This window comes from Theropithecus gelada, chromosome 8 (genome assembly GCF_003255815.1).
Source record: "Theropithecus gelada isolate Dixy chromosome 8, Tgel_1.0, whole genome shotgun sequence".
Lineage (NCBI taxonomy): Eukaryota > Metazoa > Chordata > Mammalia > Primates > Cercopithecidae > Theropithecus > Theropithecus gelada.
In genome coordinates, this window is record NC_037676.1 from 72083268 (window position 1) to 72088423 (window position 5156).

Below are 5156 nucleotides of genomic sequence, written 5' to 3' on the forward strand. Positions count from 1 at the left end.
TTCTCGTGACAGGACTGGCATGATAAACTTTATTCAAGACTTTGACAAAATGATCCCTAAAGTAATATACATGTAGATACTTTAAAAAGTCCAGATGTGAAATTTCAAGAAAATTTTGAATTCAGTCCAAAGTCAATATTAAGTCAAAAGTTGAACCAATTCTACAAATCATAAATACTATTTTCCTTCTTAAGTTCATGTATTTTCTGAGATAGATTACCAACTTGGTTTTCTTCAATATTGGTATTTGGAATAATTTTGACACGATTTGACATTTTTAAGTTCTAAATCTATACTTATCCTGAATATCTTATTATAATTAAAAATACAAATCCAGAAGTGATAACTCTTCCTTACAGAAGAATTCCAATTAATAAATGTAGAAGGATTGAGCAAAAAAGAAAATCACCATTAGAACACCATAGTAGTAATTGCCACAAGCAAGATCTGCCAATGAATAGTAAAATGAGCAAAAGTTTAAGCAGAAACGGGACATTTGCATAGTCTCAGGGTATCTCCAGCACATATTCAATAATTACAAGGAAAACACAATACGTTTACAGTAGCAAATCCTAGCAGACACCACCTTAGCATAGTGATCAAGGTTAACAATACTGGAAATACATTACAACATCAGGTATCCCCTGTTATGATACACTGTCACAGACTGGAAGACACAACATAGACATGACAGCTAAATGCAAGGCTGGGTCTTGGAACAGTAGAAGGACATTAGTGAAAAAACTAAAATCTCCACTTTTTAAACTTTATACTTAGTATTATATCAAGGTTAATTTCTTAATTTTAACAAATGTTCTATTGTTATGTAAGATGTTAATACAAGGGCAAGGTGGGTGCAGAGTATACAAGAACTCTATTTTTTACAACTCTTCTGTAAGTCTAAAATTATCTCAAAAACTAAAAAAAAAAAATGGTTAAAACACACACACATATGTATGTATGTGCATAACATGTGTACATATGTATAATCAAGACTTCATGGAAATTGACATCTTGGGCACTCAGTCAGTAAAAGAGTAGTGCTCTCTTCTGAATTATTCATTATCTTACTCATAACTTAGCTGTAAGATCCTCCCCCTTCTAGACTTTTAATCTCAAGTATAAATTTCTAATTCTCATAGAAAAGCCTTTTTAAAAAACATTCCTATATTAGGCCAAAAATGAAATCCTAGAATAAAGCTATCACCATACTATCTTATAAAATTACTCATCCCAACCATAAGACCCAGCCAGTATTTTTACTACATTTCCTCTCCTCATATAATACATTCGTGTTGGTTTGGTTTATGAGTGGAGACAGCTAATAGATTTAGTATTTACTCATAGGCCTGACAGTCTAAGGGAAAAGAATTATCACTTGGGTATCTTATGAAGAAACAACTGTTTTTCCAAGAACCGATATTGTGTATTCAACTCAGACATAAAAAGTTATTTACCTAAGTCTCTTCTATCTAACAGCATAGAGCTACCCAAGCATAGTCAACAAAGACCCTTTCAATATCCCTTTTCTTAAATTAGGCTCTAAAATGACTGTTAATAATGGTAATAAGTACCTTTTAATTAAATCGGCAATTTTATCTTATGCAATTTAGGGAAGTAAAGATAAACATAAAATCTACCTTTAAATGAAGAAAATTATAATTTCCCACTCTAACTACGGCTGATTCATTCCCTGACTATGAATCCCCTTTTACCCTCACTATTTTTAACTATAAACTGAGATGAAATCTGCTCATAGGTGAAACTAATATTTTAGATGGAGAATGATATCACCAAGTAATCATAATTATTACTTTCTGTAGTCATCATTTCTACTCACTGTGGCATTTACTGTTTCATCTGTATTTCTCTATCACAATGCCCTCTATAGAAGCAGCAATAGCGAAAACATAATTACACTTTGGGGGAAAAAAAAAACAAGTAATTTTCAAGTGGATCTTTATCCAAATACAATAAAAAAGCAAAAAAGAAAAATGTCTGTAAGCATTTTCATTTTATCTCAATGCCATTTCCAAATTCACCTTCCACTACTACCATGAACAGCAGAAGTGGAAAAAAAAAAAAAAAAAACCCTCTAACCTAATGATCTGTACAAAAAGGGAGACAATTTACTCACTACACATTGCAGTATATTCAAATGGTGAAAAGATACAAATTCTTTCAGAACTGCCATACTATCTGGCTGTCAATATAGTCTCTTGAATAATTATATTAAACATATTACTACAAAATGTACCAAGAAGTAGAGAATAATACTATATTTGTGAATTGCAAATAACAAAACAAAACCCAAGTCCAAGAAGGCTAAAGTCTAAGCTATAATTACACATGAAGTATATGTTGAAAGCATCATAATGTATAAAAATGTGACAAGATATCCAGATGTTTAAAAAAACACATGCTGTTTGTCTCAGATTATATCCACTTTCATCTTGTAGGTTTCTGATAAGCCTGTTAAGTAAAGTGTGTTTCCCTCCTGCTGATAAGAAGCAGCTTGCAGATATCCATAAATTTTTTAAGGAGTGAATCTACTTGGCAATATTGGTAACTCCATAGTTTCCTATTACATTCATTCATCTGAAAACTGAAAACAACTCATGACTAAAATATTCTTCCATTCCTTTGCCAGTTTTTCAAGTTTAAAATCAAAGGAAAGTTGGAATGTATTGCTTCTTGTCATCAACAGGCATTTCAAAAAGAGGGTAATTAACCAAATCAAGTGTTCTTTGGTCAACTTGGTAATAGGCTTCCACTCTGTTCTAAATTCTTTCATAATCTTTTTTTTTTTTTTTCCTAATTTTTCCAGTATGGCCTGAATCTTACAAACAGCCTCTTTTCTGGCCTGCCATACAGAGTCCTCGTCCCCAGTTTCAACTGAATCCAGTTCCAAAAGTTTCTTGGTTAGCGTTTCTTCCAGATGCCAGTATGCTTAGTCTATCTTTTTTCCTACAAATTCTTCTACTTCTTGTTCAAGATACTGGACCTTCTCCAGCACATGCATGGTTTTGTAATACTCGGAGGATTACTTTCATCTGAAGGTACACATTCTTCAGGAAGACTGCTACTTTAATCTTGACTGTTGGGATGGTCACTGGTGGCATTACCATACAGCTGAGGCTCAGCGCTATACTGGACTTGGGAAGCCAAAAGATCTGAATCATTCTTGTTCACTGTCCCCAAGGATTCATACTGATGGACACTACAAGGGAGGTTGTGCCGGTTCATGCTTTGATATGATTGGCTGCAGGGGTGTGAAGAATCCTTGGGCTGCTGGAGTGGGGGTGTAGGGGGTGACTGAGGAGAGCCACTGCTAGGCCATGGTGAAGTACCTCCGGTCATGTAGAGATTGCCAGGCGGTGCTGAGGGCGCTGATGAAGGCCAAGGATAACGGCCACCCATTCCATAAGCACCAGGAGAAGGCCACGCATCTTCTTGTGGTGGTACAATTTGTCCTGATTGTGGAACACTACGATTACCATCTCCATAACAATAATGGGGCAGGGTCATTCCAGGGTTCTGTGAAGCCAGATACCCTGCAACCTGCCGCCTAAGAGAGGGTACTTCAGTCTGACAGTCCTGCCGAGAATAGACTCAACGAGAGACTGGAGTTGGGCTGCTGCCAGGTGAACGGTAAGTATTTGTAACTTCTGTGAAGTAACAGGTCTGAGTATAACCAGGTGCATTAAGCCCCTAAGTATGAGGCAGTATTTGCCCCAGAGCCTGGGGGGTAAGTTGGACCATATGGTCCATTTGTATAAGAATTTAAACTGGTGGCTTCCTCCGGCTCGACCAGGCTCTGGCCAGGCGCCTCCAGAGGGATAGTACCCATCGCCTCCTCCACCTTCTCCCAACCAGGTGGTCTCCACTGGGCCGCCCCCCACGCACCCGCCAGGAGATGGGAGGCTGGGGAGGTTCGAGATGAAGAGGGTATAAGGGTGGAGGTGGGTGCTCTGGCACGTCTCCAACCCCAGGCCTGTAGTAGTGGCCGTAGGACTGACCGTCAATGGAGCCGTAGCCCAAGCGCCTCAGGGCCTACATGGGCCCCGCTGCCCTGAAGTACTTCCCGCTCCCCACGGCCGACCCATCGGGCAGGCCAAATTAAGTTTTAATTTATACAAGCCACTGCATATACTTAGACAGTGTCACTTGGGTGATTTTTCTCTACAAATACAAAATTTTGGATAAGATCCAAAACCTTACTCAAAATTCACACTTAGTTCTCATTTCAGATTATGGATTTCTCTTTCCAGATGCATAGAGAAGTAATTTTAAAGCCAAGCATGGTGGTTCACACCTGTAATCTCAGCACTTTGGGAGGTCAAGGCAGGCGGATCACCTGAGGTTGGGAGTTTGAGACTAGCCTGGCCAACATGGTGAAATCCTAAAGATATGAAAATTAGCTCGGTGTGATGATGCATGCCAGTAATTCCAACTACTCAGGAGGCTGAGGCAGGAGAATTGCTTGAACCCGGGAGGCAGAGGTTGCAGTGAGCCGAGATCACGCCACTGCACTCCAGCCTGGGCTACGGAGCAAAACTCCATCTATTAAAAAAAAAAGAAGAAGAAGGTTTCAAGTCTACTGTATTGGTCAGAGTTCTCCAGAGAAACAGAGCTAAGGGAGATCTAGATAAACCGATGCAGGTACAGATAAAGAGATAGAGATAGAGATATATAATTTATATAAGGAGATATACTGTGAGGAATTGGCTCACATGATTAAGGAGGCGTAGAGGTGCTGAGATCTATAGCTGCCAAACTCAAGACTGAGGAGAACTGATGGTGTAGTTCTGGTCAGAGACCAAATCCCTGAAAACCAGGGGAGCTGACATTGTAAGTCCAAGTCTGAAAGTTGGCAAGCTCAAGCCCCAAGAAGAGCTGAATTTTCAGTTCAAGTAGGAGGCAGGAAAAGACTAATGTCCCAGCTCAAGCAGTCAGGTCAGAGGCATTTCCATTTGCTCAGCCTTTTTGTTCTTTTTGGGCCTTCGGTTGGTTGGAAGAGGCCCATTCACATGAGGGAGGGCAACCTGCTTTACCTGGTTTACCAATTCAAAGGTTCATCTCATCTGGACACATCCTACAGACACATTCAGAATACTGTTTGGCCAAATTTCTAGGTGTCCCGTGGACCAGTCAGG

At 39.2% G+C, this 5156-nt stretch overlaps 1 pseudogene; it reads right to left on the reverse strand.

Moving 5' to 3' along the window:
* Positions 1-2590: 2590 nt before the first annotated feature.
* Positions 2591-4059, reverse strand: LOC112630168 (annotated as a pseudogene).
* Between the last annotated feature and the right edge of the window lie 1097 nt (positions 4060-5156).